Source organism: Choloepus didactylus, chromosome 1 (genome assembly GCF_015220235.1).
Source record: "Choloepus didactylus isolate mChoDid1 chromosome 1, mChoDid1.pri, whole genome shotgun sequence".
Classification (NCBI taxonomy): domain Eukaryota; kingdom Metazoa; phylum Chordata; class Mammalia; order Pilosa; family Megalonychidae; genus Choloepus; species Choloepus didactylus.
Window position 1 is genome coordinate 14,794,953 of NC_051307.1, and position 15,392 is coordinate 14,810,344.

The 15,392-nt window shown below is 45.4% G+C and overlaps 1 long non-coding RNA gene across 1 annotated transcript; it reads left to right on the forward strand.

Moving 5' to 3' along the window:
* Nucleotides 1–9,194: 9,194 nt before the first annotated feature.
* Nucleotides 9,195–14,946, forward strand: LOC119513457. The gene is made up of 3 exons (XR_005212679.1): nt 9,195–9,320; nt 10,936–12,014; nt 14,384–14,946. It is a non-coding gene; the product is annotated as an uncharacterized LOC119513457 (long non-coding RNA).
* Nucleotides 14,947–15,392: the final 446 nt, after the last annotated feature.

Below are 15,392 nucleotides of genomic sequence, written 5' to 3' on the forward strand. Positions count from 1 at the left end.
ATGAAACATGCTTACAATTTTATATACCAAGAAGCATTATGGCATTTAATTGCTATGTTGAAGACCAAGATAGAAAAGAGAAGGCTACTGTTTTGTGGTGTACGGCCACTGAAGCACTGTTAGCCAGGTGGAGCAAGGGTCTTTAGAGCTCAGGCTATGCTCACCGTCTTCCATGTGGCTTCATTACATACGTTCTCCTCCTTAGGTTTACTACCTTAAGAAAGAAAAAAATAAGGCTTTCTGGAAAATGTAGTTCATTTGATGACAAGTATGTGTAAGGCATATTTGTTCTGGGAGATGCAATTTGCTAAATGCGTTGTAAATGGACCCACTTGCACAATACTGCACACAGTAACCCACACCATAACCTCACCAGGATTGCGTTACTGCAACCCACCGATTTGGTGGAGGTTCTTTGGTTAGTCATAAAACACTACTAGATTCTAGTCTCAGCTTTATCTTTTCAGACCTGCTCAAAAGAATATTGCCCGTGGCCTATCGGATGCAAACATGTGGGAGGCTTGGTTCTTCCACAGCAGGCACTCAGATTCCTGCCTCCAAGGGCAGCTGTGAATTTCTCAGATGCTTCTTCCAGCATTTCCAAGCTCTGATAGAGCAGGAAAGGCTGACTCACAGAATTAGAGCCCCAGGACAAGGCAGACTCCTGTGATGAAGAAGAAAAGCAGAGGGGCACGAGAGGGAAAGAGAAAATGAACAAGGGTGTGGAGTCTCTGCTATAAATTCTGTATCATAGAATGAATGAGAGAGAATTAATGAATAGATATGGAAGTGCTTTAACTTCACACAGGGTGATGGGGGGATGTCATATATATATATATATATATATATATTACAGATATAATTTAACTATAATTTGAAGAATTTAAGAAGGTCAATGTGGGCTGATTCCAGATCATGTACATGTAACTTCTAGGAACCTGAAAGATGGGAAGACCTAGAATGCAATGCAGCAACCAGTAAAAGGGAGGCAGAAGACCTGAACGTCTGAGTCTGCCACTAATTTACTGAATGGCCCTGGGCATTCATTCATTTGTGCATTCAAAAAATATATCTTGTGTACCTATTAACTACCTAGTCACTGTTATGATACCACACAAAGATGGGGTTCTCTGCCTGATGCACACAACAGCCAATCTAAGACACTGGGGTTTCAAAAGGAGAGTTTATTGCAATGCAAAGCAAAGAGAACAGAGATGTTCTAAGGGCCTAAAAATCTGTCTCCCTGAGTCTAAGGAGTTTAAGGTTTTTATGGATTCAAACAAGGGGAGATGGCGTTGTTACCATTACAATTACAAGTATAAGCAGCTACAATTTATAAACGTAAAGAAGTGGAGCTATGCTAGAACTAAAGTAACCATTACATGAACAAGTCAACTGTTAGTTCTAGGCTGACTCAGTCTCCTTCGTTAACATAAGGTGGTTGTCTTTGTGATATAAGACTCCAAAGTTGTAACACAGGATAAGGGGGTACAAGTAGGGCCAGTCTCAAGGTTTTTACAATTTGCAATCCAGTGTGTTTAAGTAATTTCAGTTATTTCCTTTCAGCTGTTCTATAATATACTAGAAAGCAAGAAAAATGCCTCTAAATAATGATTCAGTCATCATAATTATTTGTTAATTCTTAATTTCTTGGTTACAGTTATGGGCTGAATCATGTTCCCGTAAATAGGTATTCATGTCCTAACCTCCAGTCCTGTGGGTGTGGACTCATTTGCAAAAAGGATCTTGGAAGATACTATTAAGGTGAGGCCAAACTGTATTAGGGTGGGCCTTAATCCAATATGACTGGAGTTCTTACAAGCAGAGGGAAGTTGGACACAGGAGTTGCAGACAGATGGGGAGAGAGACAGCCAGGTGAAGGAGGCAGAGACAGAGTTACAGGTGGCCGCAAGCCATCTCCAGGGTGCTGCAGACTTTAGAGAAAGTGTGAGACTGTGGACACCTTGATTTTGGTCTGCAGGCCACCAACACCCTAAGACAATAAATTCCTGTTGTCCAAGCCAACCAGTCAGCTCCGTCAAACCAGGACAGTGCTGTTCTAGAAGACAAAGTCTCTGGTCTTGTGGAGACTACAATCTAGTGTGAACATAGACAAATGTGCGAACAAATAAACACTGTTGAATTGAATTGAAATATATAACAATACTTAGTGATGCAAGCTATGAAGAAGAATAAAGCTGGACAGGAGACAGGGAATGGGGAGACCTCCCCAGGAAGCAACTTTAGAGCAGAAACCTGGTGAGAGGAGAAGAGGGCATGACCCAGGATCAGCGTGGAGGCTGGAGTAGCCAGAGTGATGGGAGGGAGAGGGTAGAGGGTGCAGAGGAATGGAGGCCAGAGGTGAAGCCTGGGGACCTGCAGGATATGGGAAGGACTTTGGGTTTCCTTGTGAGTGAGTTGGGAGCTCATCAAAGAGTTCTTAGTGAAGGAATGATGTGATCTAACTTTTATGGCTCAAAGGATGACTCTGTTGTGTAAATATTCAAGTGTGGAGTGGGGGGCTAGGGAGGAAGTAGAGAGACCTGTCAGGAAGCCATTGTGGCAATCAGGTGATAGGCGAAGGAGGCCTGGGCCGGGTGGAAGCAATGTCAATGAGCAGAAGCGGTGCAGATTGAGATACATTTTGAAGGTGATGTGTCCAAGGCTTGATGATGGATTGCATTTGGCATGTGTTCCGGTTTGCTAATACTGCCATTATGCAAATATCAGAAATGGATTGTCTTTTATAAAGGGGATTTATTTGGTTACAAGTTTACAGTCCTAAGGCCATAAAAGTGTCCAAACTAAGGCGTCAACAAGAGGATGTCTTCACTGAAGAATGGCCGATGGCATCCAGAAAACCTTTGTTAGCTGGGAAAGCACGTGGCTGGCACCTGCTGTTCCTTTGCTCCCAGGTTGCATTTCAAAATGGCGTTCTCCAAAATGTCTCTGGGCTTCTGTCTGCATCTCCAAGCATCTCCAAGCATCAGCATCAGCAAGAATGTGGAGTAACTAGAACTCTCATACATTGCTGGTGGGAGTGTAAAATGGTGCAGCTGCTTTGGAAAACAGTTTACGGTTCCTCAAGAAGTTAAATATGGACTTACCTTTTAAAGGACTCCAGTAAACTAATCAAGACCCATGCTGAATGGGTGGGGCCACACTGCCATGGAAATAATCTAATCAAAAGTATCACCTACAGTTGGGTGAGTCACATCTCCTTGGAAACAACCTAATCCAAATATCCCACAAGATTAGATTAAAACATGGCTTTTGCAGGGACATAACATATCCAAATCAGCACAGCATGAAAGAGAAAAAGAGGAGTCAAGGATGACTCCAAGATTTTGGCCAAATCCTTGGCTCTCTAAGACATTGCTTCTTTGACTATAAAGTGAGGGGATTAGACTAAGCATGTCTAAGACTCCTTCCAGCCTGAGAGTCCAAGACTCTAAGAGTAGCTTTGGACAATACACAGGAATAGATGTGCCAGTGAGAGGGTACCATCTCACCCCTTCATCTCACTGAACTTCAGTTTACACATCTATGATGGTTAGGCTCATGTGTCAACTTGGCCAGGTAACGGTGTCCAGTTGTCTTTTCAAGCAAGCACTGGCCTAACTGTTACTGTGAGGACATTTTGTGGACTTCAATCATCAGTAAATTGACTGTACCTATGATTGCCTGCATCTACAACCAACCAAAGAAATTGCCTTCAGCAATGAGAGATGTTTCATCCAATCAGCTGAAGGCTTTAAAAGGAGAAGTGATGACTTCAGCAGTCAGAAGAGAGAATTTTCATCTCTATTTCAGCCAGCCAGCCTCTCCCGGGGAATTCATCAAATACCTTCATGGGAGTTCCCAGCTTGCAGACTGCCCTATGGAATTTGGGCTTGGGTGTCTCCACAGTTGTGTGAGACAATTTTATAAAATCTCATACTATTTGCAGGTATCTCTTGCCGGTTCTATTTCCCTAGAGAACTCTGACAACATCTGAGTTAGGGTGCTGAGGAGTAAATGAGGTTAGACATAGCACTGTGCCTGGCACACCATGGAGGCCCAATAATTACTAGCTTTCTTCCTTTTTTTTGGAAGAGTGAGCATCCCTTGCTGGGCTGTGCTCTCAGGGCCTGTAGGGGAGGGGTCCCAAACTAGAAGCCAGGTGGGTCTAGTAATATAAAACAAATTTTAGCCTGCAAAGTGTTACTGAAAAATGTGACTGTGACTATCTTTAGGTAAGCTTGGACTCTCCAGTCCTCCAGGCCACACCGCATCCTGTGGTCTCACTCCTGTGGGAAGGCAAGTGTGTGACCCTCCTCTGCAACTTGGAATCACCAAAGCTTTAGGCCAGTGGTCCTGAGACTTTTAGAGACTTCTTTTATTTTTATGTGTACAATTCAATGTTTTATTTTTTAAAAACTTATTCACGCAGTTGTGCAACCATCACACTCCCTAACTCCAGAACATTTTCATCACTCCCAAAAGAAACCCTGTATACTTTAGCAATTGTCCCATTTCCTCCCAACTCCTCCAGCCCTAGGCAACTGTGAATCTGTCTCTATGAATTAGCCTATTCTGGACATTTCATATAAATGGAATCTCACAAAACATGGTCTTTGTTGACTGGCCTCTGTCACTTAGCCTCATAGTTTCAATGTTCATTCATGTGGTACCATGTATCAGAACTTTACTCCTTTTTATGGCTGAAAAATATTCCATTGCATGGATATGCCACACCTTATCTATTCATCTGTTGATGGACACTTGGGTTGTTTCCACTTGTTGGCTATTCTGAATAAAGCTGCTATGAACATTCGTGCACAAGTTTTTATGTGGGTTTATGTTTTCATTTCTCTTAGGAATATATCTAACAGTAAATCACTAGGTCATAAGGTAAGTCCATGTTTAACTTTTTGAGGAACCATAAACTGTTTTCCAAAGCAGCTGCATCATTTTACATTCCCACCAGCAATGTATGAGAGTTCTAGTTACTCCACATTCTTGCTAACACTCATTATTATCTGTCTTTTTCCTTTATAATCATCCTAGTGGTGTGAAATTGTATCTCATTGTGGCTTTGATTTGCATTTCCATGATGGCTAATGATGTTGAAGATCTTTTCATGTGCTTATTGAACATTGGTGTATCTTCTTTGGAGACACATCTATTCAACTCCTTTGGCCATTTTTAAAAATTGGGTTGATTGTCTTTTTATTCCCTTTGAGATTCTTGAAGGCCATGGTTCCTTTACTCAGAACGTCACATATAAGATTCCAGGCTGAGAAACTCTGGGCTCTAGAACTAGACTCTGGGGCTGATCCAGGACTGAATCACAGGTGGACTTGGGGAGGAAGAGACTCAAAGTCAGCAAGAACTTGATAATCCACTGAGATTATCCTACTTTAATAATTTTTCAAGGGGCTTTTGTACATGAAAAACCCACACCAAATTATTTGTTTTTATTTTTTTCAGTAAGATAGAAGTTTATTTTTCTCACAGTCCAAAAGATGTTGGTCTGTTCTGGGCAGGTAGGCAGCTCTGTTCTACAAGGTCCACCAGAGTTCCAAGTTCCTTCTCTGTTGTTGCTCCATCATTTCCTAGGGTGGTATACTGGTCCACATGGTTGGAGGTGGTTCATTAACATCCTCTCATTCTAGACCACAAGAAGAAGAAGGAGGACATCCAGGGCAGGTGGCTGCACTTTTAAGCGGAAGACTGTATTTCCACTCACTTCAGATTAGTATGGACTTAGTCACATGGCCATACCTAGCTGCAAGAGAGGCAGTGAAATGTAGCTCAGCAGCTGTATTGGTTTGCTAAAGGTGCTGGAATGCGATATACCAGAAATGACTTGACTTTTTCAATGGGGATTTATTTACAGTTCTAAGGCCATGAAAATGTTCAAATTAAGGCATCAAGAGGTAGATACCTTCTCATATGAAAGGCCGATGGCATCTCTGTAACATGGGAAGGCACATGGCAACGTCTGCTGGTACTTCTCCTGGGTTCTGGTTTCAAAATGGCTTTCTCCAAAACGTCTCTGGGTGTCTGTCTCTCTTAGCTTCTCTTGTAGGTCCTTCTTGCTTCCTCCAGGGCATTTTCTTTCTAAGTGTCTCTGAGCTCTCTTGAAAATGTCTCTGCCTTTTATCCTCTCATAGAGGACTCCAACAAGAGGATAAGATCCACCTTGAATGGGCAGGGTCACATCTCCATGGAAAAAACCTAATCAAAAGGTCCCACCTACAATAGGTCTGCACACACAAGATTGAATTAAAAGAACATAGGCTTTTCTGGGGGTACATAATAGATTCAAACCAGCACAGCTTGTTTGATTATTTGTTTTTTAAACAGTTATCAATGATCTAAATGTTCATATTCTGCTTAGATACCTGTTACACCAAAAGACATCATTTTACAAATTAGAGCTCCCCAACCATTTAAACAGTGATTAAAATATAATTAAATTCTTCCAAACTAACCATCTAATGAAAATGATAAGCCCAATACATTAGATATTTTTCAAATGATTTAAACACCTTAAACAGATGGCACAGGTTATTATAATGATTATAAAACTTTTCCATATTAACCCCCAAAAGCCTTTTTGCAAAAATGCCAGTGTCGTGGATTTTAATTTACTTCTTCATGATGTCTGTTCCTATTTTCTTTCCTTCCTTTTTTTCCATAGCTCCCTGGGGGTGCTGGGGCCCTTTCATTTGTCCCTCCATGACCACTCTCCCCTTCTCTGCAACTGCTTTGTAGAGAAGCTTCAACAGAGTCCTCTACCCTCTGACTTCAGGTGTGTCTGGCCCGTGGGAGAAATAAGCCTGAGACTGGAGGGTGGGGGCAGGTTACCGTGGGGGTGGGTGAGGCGGGCTCGCTTCCTGCAGGGTCTCCTCAAGTTCGTGTGCCCCTCAATGGAGGTGCACACAGCCTGCCGTTTCCCCTACTCTCTCTAGGGCAATGGTTTCTTCCCTGCCGTGAGAACCAGGGGTGGCCAGCTCTCCACTAAGGCTGGCACCACGTGACCACATTGTTCCCTGCCCACCCTCTATAAATAGCCACTTTCTTACTCCCACTTCAGTTATCCTGTTGGCATGTGTCATCTCTTTCCTGTTCGGACTCTGACTGACAGACTGGGTTATTATTTTACTTGCCTGACCTGGAGCAGCAGGGAGACTTTCGCTACTAGTTAGGGTGGCCAGTTAGGCTAACAGTTGAGGTCTCAGAACCAATGATAGGAAACCCGGATTCTATCCAAGTCCCTCCTGGGTCAGCTGGCCAGGGCTTTATTTTTGGTAGCCTTTGTCCATTACGCAGGGGACTGCCCAGGTAATTGGCTCTAACCAATCAGTTTTGCTTTGAATTTTTGTGTCCCTATTCTTGTGTTTCTTAGGTAAATAATTCTTGTTTGGGCATCTTATCTTGACACTAGAGCCTGATAAAAGACAATGTGTGTTTAATTACATAAGTGTTTATTATGCAAACAGTGTATATCATTTTGCAACTGCTTGTTCTAAGAAGGACTTGGTTTTGGTTCAACTAACTATAAAAGTGTGGATCAATTTGGTTAACTGAAATAGAAAATTTTATTTCTCAGTGACCATTAAGATCTGTAAAATGAGGCCTCTGTAACCTTCACTTCTGGCTCTGTGTATACTCAGGGTCTCGTGGGCCCACAAAGCCCCTATGAGTGAGCACAGTCAAGACCTTGGGGCCTTTTGGGGCAGTCTCACCTGGGATACTTTTAGCCTTTTCATAAGTGGCATTTATGATTCCTCATCAGCTGGTGCTGAAGGAGGAGCGAGAAGAAAAAGAAGCCACGATTCCATCCATTGAGACTTTTATGATACGAACTGTCTGCAACCTGTGGTATGATAATGGCTTGTTCCTCAGCAAAGGATTTACTGCTAAGCAGTGGGTATGAGGATGTCTTAGATTTTGCCAGGAAATTTGGCCCTTGGATTTGCTGCCTCTAGGCCTTGATGCTCAAGCTGGTACATGTATGTCACTTTTTGATGCACCTCCAGGCACTGGCTGAGTCCTTTTTTCTCCAGACTGCAGTGGAAGCTACCTGGGAGGTCTCTCCTTTCAACCCTTTCCCCACCTGCCAGTGCTGTGCTGCCCCTGCCATGGCAGAAAGGCTGGGAGTGCTCGAATGGCAGAAGCAGCTTTGTGAAGCCCCTGCTATTTGCAAGACACTGTTCCAAGCACTTGGCAGATATTCTGACAATAGGCTCAGAACACTGCTCAGTTAGTAAGCTCATTTTCTCACTCCCCTCAAGAACCGTTTCACGCCTACACCTCTCTCCTCCACACCCTTCTCTTCCCCCCCTTAGCTGATGATCTACACTTTATTGGGAAAACAGGAGACATCAGGTTTCCTTACTTGCACAGCCAGAAGGGTATCCCTCTTCCTCTCCATGACCAGGGCCACCCATGGGCTTTGGATCCAGTCCCCCCTCTCCTGAACTTTTCAATGGCATCAGTCTTTCTTTCATGGGTGTGTCAAATAAAAAACAAATCTGGACTTGGTAAGAAGGGACTTTATTCGAAAGGGTTATTGCAAAGGGGAAAGGGGCTATTGCAATCGGGAGAATGTACTGACCATAAGGTTAGCAAGTGTAAGAAGAGTTAGGCAAAAAGGTTTTTTTTTTTTTTTTTTTTTTTTAATAGAGAGGAAAGAACCAGGTGTAGGGAAGTGGAATGAAAGGTTCATGTGATCAGATAGCAGATCTGAGGATATTTTATGCTAGAGCCACCTATTTTCTGGGAGGGGCCCTTAAAGTTCAGGGGTCCAGAGGAAAGAGAGAAGCTTAACCAATGTGTGGTTAGCAAGGGTTTTGTTACTATTGATCGGTGGGGACAAGCAGCTCGGCTAATCATTTATGAGGCAAAAATGGGAATGTGGAGGGTCTGAGGCTGGCTTGGTCATAGGGAAACGAGGGGGGCACCCGTGAGTCTTATCTCCGTCGTATGGGGAAGGGTGGCTGTGGTAGGTTGAATCATGTACCCCAGTTTAGTCATGTTCTTAATATCAACCCACGTCCCTGTGAGTGTGAGCCCACTGTAAATAGGACCTTTGGAAGATTTATTTTTAGTTAAGGTGTGGCCAACTGACCTGGGGTGGGGCTTCATCTGGATTCCTAGAGGCCTTATAAGGAGCAACAGGAGGTCAGTGAGAACCTGGAGGAGGAAGGAGAGGACATCACCAGGTGACGGGAAAGCCAAGAAACCACAAGCGTTGCCAGGCAGCCAGCACCAGAACACTTCCGGCCCTGGGAGGAAGCAAGACTTCTAACCTCCCAAACCATGAGACAGTAAGTTCCCATGGCTGAAGCCAACCCAGTTTGGTAGTATTTATCAAAAAACTAAGACATGGTTCTTTGTGGTAAGCCATTTTCTGGAAAACAAAGGGTGGGAGGATTTAACTTTTGCTGTTTTCCGGGATCGCAGGTCTCAGATGAAAATTTTACATCATCAGGTGTCATCATCATTTCCTGTCTACTGAGGCCACCCAATATTACACAACCGTGGTGTAATGTCACCCACCTGAAACGTCATGCCTTGGACTTCCTTATCCTCCTCTGAGCCCCTTCCAAGTCATACTTTTCCAAGGAGCTGGCTATCCCTGCTGTCTCAACTTCCCCACTCCCTCCTACTTACTCCTCAACTCCCTAAAATCTAGATTTTATTCTCACAACTCCACTGAAACAGGTGGTGCCAAGGTTTCCATGTTAGGCTGTGTTTCCTGGAAACAATCTCTGAGATGAAGATTTGCATGCAGGAAATTTACTGGGTGGAAGAGGGGGTCTTGGGAACAATACTCGTAAGGAGGTGCGAAAAGCAGGATTGGGCAGAGGGACTTGAACTGTGATGCAGTCACCACAGAAGCTTCAGCTGAACCCGTGATGACCTTTGGAAGTGGGTGGCTCTTCGGCATTGTCTGAAGCCGAGGCTTGGAGGCCTGGCCTTTGGACCCCTGCATCTACCAGCCACTGGGTGTGGGCTGCCCCCAGCCCAGAGGGAGGTGTTAACTTCTGACGAGGCATCTCCTTTTGGCTGAGGTCAATGTCTGACTGGGGGCAACCGTGAGCCATCAGTAGCCAACACTATAAGCATGTGGGGGGACAAGTGCCTCTGTCCTAAGAGGGATCTGGACAGCACACCCCAGTGTCCACTGCGGTCACCCAAGTCCTCTAAGCCACTATATCTACCACAACATGTTCTGTCCTCACCTCACCTAACTTTTCTTTGGCTTCAGCACAATTGACTATTCCTTCTAGAAAAAGCTTTCCTCAGTTCCCAGGAGACCACACACCGAGAAGGATCCACTTCTAAGCTCAGACAGTTGTTGGAAGAATTCAGTTCCTCAAGGAATGTTGCATTGAGGGCCTCAGTGCCCAGCTGGCTGTTGGCTGGAGGGTGCCCTCAGATCCTTGCCGCATGGGCCTCTCCAACATGGTGGCTTACGTCCTCAAAGCAAGGGAGCCGAGAGGCCACTGACAGTCCATGCAAGATGGAAATCACCATCTTATGTAACTAATATGGAAATGACATTCCATCACCTTTGTCACATTCTTTTGGTTAGAAGCCAGTCCTAGGTCCCCCACACACTCAAGCAGAGGGGGTTACACGAAGGCACCAATACCAGAACGTGGGGGTTGTGTGTGTGTGGGGAGCCTCAGAGTCTGCCTGCCACAGGTGGGGAGGAGAACACACTAGAGCCAGACTACCTGGGTTCACATCCAGCTCTGCCACTTCTGACCTAACCTATCTGCCTTTGTTTCCTCATCTGTAAACTGCAGCAGATAATAGTATCTGCTGCATAGAGTTGCAGGAATTAAATAAAAATGTAAAGGTGCTGAAAACAGTGCCTGGCACACACAAAGTGCTAAAGAAGGTTTGGCTATCATTACTTCCCTTCTTTTACAGGTAGCCCTCCAAGGCAGATGGGAAGGGAGTTGTGGCCTCCCAGTGTTTCCTGTTATGGAAAAATCGTACAGCCTGATTTAGAGTCTGCCCTTGCTGTGATTTCTCTCACTTGGAGACATTATCCTCAGAGGTTTAACCTTCCTGGCATATCTGTAGTCACCAACCAACAGCAATGAATCTTCTCAATCTCTGTGGCTCATAAAGCAGCAGCCCATTAGTTAGAGGCTGCTGGAGTTCTGATGGGGTGGAAACGAAGGCACCGAAGGTGTCTGCTGGGTCCACGTGGGAGCTGTGGTGCCAGCTTCTGGGAACCGGCTCTGGGCCCACGCTGGAGGCGAGTGTAGCTTCTGTAATCCTGCACAGCCTCTGCAGAAATGACTCCAGGGAGAGCTCAGGGCAGCCAGGAGACAGAACTGTGAGCTTGACTCAGGAAGAAAATCACCTTGCATTTCCGTTGAGAGTCTTTTTTTCTTCTTCTTTTTTTTCCTTTGGTTTTAAGGAGGTGAATTGGCTTGAGTATTGTGAGAACTAGAGGATTCAGGAAATGAGACGGCAGGTCAGCAGGCACAGCCAACCTTGCAGCTAATCCCTCGCTGGGGAGAGAATGCTAGCAAGTTCCCACACAGTGAACTAGAATAACCCCCTGCCCCTTCCTCCTTCCTCTTTTTAAGCACTAAGAGGAGGTGATAGCATGAAAACAATGGAGCCTTTCACTGCCATCCATTTTCATATTTTCATCTTCACTAGTTTCAAACCACTCCTCATACCGGGTCTGAACTGTGAGCCAGCTGGGAGGTCTGGATCTCCCCGACATGTTCCACCAGCTCTGGGCGAGCAGCTTCATGGTGACCTGAGGAGGAGACCACCCACCCTGGGAGGGCGCTCAAACCGCAGCCTTAGACTACAGGGATGTGGCGGTCACAGGGGTGGAGTCTCAGCACTGGAAGGGTGGCAAGAGTGTAACAATGGCCGCCACCAAGAACTCAACCCTAGGGGAACCACCCCACTGCTCGGCTGGCAGGCGACGGGGTCGCCAACGGAAGCACAACTCCCGCAGCCCTGGATGGAACGTGTGCAAGGTCGGCTTCACCAGCGGGTGTCCGTTCCCTGCGGCCAGCGGGTCTCAGTCTGTGGCTGGGGCAGGGAGTTGTTCTACACGCAGTACCCCTCTAGAGTGTGCGTGTCCCCTCTCTTGTGTGGGTGTGCCCCTCTCTCATGTGTGTGCCCCTCTCTTGTGTGTGTGCCCCCTCTCTCGTGTGAGTGCCCCCTCTCTCATGTGTGTGCCCCTCTCTTGTGTGTGTGTGCCCCCTCTCTCGTGTGAGTGCCCCCTCTCTTGTGTGGGTGTGCCCCTCTCTCATGTGAGTGCCCCCTCTCTCATGTGTGTGCCCCTCTCTTGTGTGTGTGTGCCCCCTCTCTCGTGTGAGTGCCCCCTCTCTTGTGTGGGTGTGCCCCTCTCTCATGTGTGTGCCCCCTCTCTCATGTGTGTGCCCCCTCTCTCATGTGTGTGCCCCCTCTCTTGTGTGAGTGCCCCCTCTCTCGTGTGTGTGTGCCCCCTCTCTCGTGTGTGTGCCCCCTCTCTCATGTGTGTGCCCCCTCTCTCGTGTGAGTGCCCCCTCTCTTGTGTGGGTGTGCCCCCTCTCTCGTGTGAGTGCCCCCTCTCTTGTGTGTATGTGCTGTTCTGGAAGAGCCCCACTCCCTCCCCTCCAGGGACAGATATACTATGGGGGTGTGAGCCAATGCTGTAAAACACGCCCCGCAGAATCGGACTATCTCCGGGGAAAGTCCGCATATGCTGGGACTCTTATCTACTAGGGGATTGGGCTGTATGAGCTTTCTGTCAGCACTGAAAGACTCAGTTTTCCATTCCTTAAGAGAACATGACGAAATGCCGGGCAGCTTGCAGACAGGAAGCCTCTGGCCCTTAGCGTTGATGGCTCTTACTGTCCCAGAGAAAAATCCCTTGGGTGAAAGCCTTGGGAATGGTTTCTTTCATGGGATTTCTTTTTGAGGAGATGAAAGTGTTCTAAAATTGGCTGTCATGGCAGTCACACAACTCTGTGACTATATTAAAAACTGCTAAGCTGTATACTATAAACGGGTGAATTGTGTGGTGTTAAATCTCAATAAAGCTGTTTAAAAAAACAGCAATAGGGAGTTTTATCTGACATTGAGATTTTGAGCTGCTAACCAGCTGCTCCTCTCTTTGAGTGTCTATCCTTGGCCCCTTTCCTAGCAGAATCCAGCGTATATATCTCCTGAATCCATTGGATCTGAGAATTCTTGGGAGAGTCTCCCTTTTCCTGCTACAGATCCCTTATTTCTCCAAGCAAGCCTGGACACAGATCCTTTTGCATGCTTTATCCCCCAACCTCCTGCTCCCAACAGGGAAATCCTGGGAGCTTGAGGCCTGCTAAAGGGCTGGCAGCAGAAATTATAGGAAAAGGGGAGTAGACTAATGAAGGAAAAGGTAATGTGGAGTTAACAGCAAGAGGAGAGGAAGTAAACGCACACACAGTTTTAAAAAGAAATGAGTATTGAGGTCACAGAGGAAGCTGGGCCAGAAGCACGGAGAACATCAGACATCTTTTAGCACCTTCGTCGTTCCCTGTGCTGGGGAGACAAGGGCAAGACTAGAACATGGTCCCTTTGCTCTCGGCACTAACAGTGGGGACAGACGCTGCAAGAAGACAGTGCTGAAAGGGCTAACGTCATGGTTCATACAGGAAGCCGGGCAGGACCGGGGACTGAGGGCCTCCTGAGCTCATCACACGGCTCCTGTGGTCGGTCTCCGGGAGGCAGCGTCCCCTGAAGGGTGCAGCCCACGCAGTCTCGTGACAGCCTCAAACCCTTCTCTGCTTAGAATAGACACCACCTGAGCTTGATGGGCCTCGAGTTTTACACTTAATATGGTTAAAAGTATTTAGTAACAGAATTTTGCATTTGCCTAATAACAGAATTACCGAATAACAGAATTACCGAATAACAGAATTACCGAAAGGCTAGAAGAAGAAAGGAATCGATTTTATTTTTTAACTCAAGTTTTATTCCAAAGTATTTGGTCCCTTCTTATCACACATCTCCATTTCTTTCTTCCTCCTCACCATTCGGGAAAAAAGGAAGTTGTGACCAAAGAAGTGACATTTCTGGTGATGCTTAAAGCAGCCAGGCATCTCCTGGCAATGTCTGTAGCCTCGGGACCCCATCTTGGATGGGGCCCGGAGAGCTAGTCTCCGAGGAAAAAAAATTTGAGACACAGGGACTCCCCAATTCTCACATCTGCCTCTAAGGATGATCAGAGTGCCAAACATGGACGGAGAACTTCTGAACAAAGTGCCAGATTTTAAAGGCTCATTGGTAGAAAATTCCATCATGGGTCCTCAGACTCAAAGATGGCATTGAATGTTGAAACAAAGTATTTATTTACTTATTATTTATTTATTTTTTCCAGCCCTGCAGAGAGCAGAGGGGGAGGAGGAGGGCCAAGAAGGATCCATGACAAATGTTCCTTGTGCCTCCCTCCGGAAAGGACCCACAGAGCAGAGTCAGGGACCGCTGGGCTGGGCTACTGAAGTTGGCATGTCTTGGGGGACTTCTCCACTGTCCTGGCATGTTGGACAAGCTACAAAGTTGACACCAGCAGCCTCTTCACAAGGCCCATAGGGATGAAAAGATGTGCTGCTCCCAGTGCTGGAGTGGCTGGCAGCCCTGCTGCCCACGGCTGGGTTGGGGTCCAGGATCCACCTGCTCTCTTCCTCTCGAGAACCCAGCAGGAGAACGTCTCACCCCTGGCTCAAGGGTTTTTTCTGTTACCCAGCACTCTCAGGCCAGAAATCTCAATGCATTCCAACTCCTTCCAGTATTGTAGGAGAGATCAGTCTGCTCATGGTCTGGGGAATAGGGAGCTAAGGCTTAAAATGTAGAGTTTCTATATGAAATGATGGAAATTTTTGATAATGGATGGTCATGACAGTAGCACAACATTGTGAATGTAATTAACAGCACTGAAATGTATATCTGAATATATATATATAATACACTTAATATGGTTAAAAGGGGAAATATTAGTTTGAATGTATGGTACTGGAATAAAAATTGATTTTAAAATAAAATAAATTTCACAAACAATGAACCCTGAGTTAAACCATGGATTATTATTATTAGGTATACAAAAATGTGCTTTTATCAATTGTAACAAATTTACCACGTCAATGCAAGGTGTTAAAAATAGGGTGGTATATGGGAATCCTGTATTTCATGCACAATTGTTCTGTAAACCTATAACTTCTCTAATAAAAATATAAATATCTGTTAGTATTGTACAATAGTGAAAAAAATTATTTGCTTAATATCTAGCATTGACATTTATTGATAAAATATTTAGCAATGTAATCAGGGATGTTAGTTATTAATTCAGGGGCTTTTGACAAAATGTAATGATAATTACATCATTTAAAGTT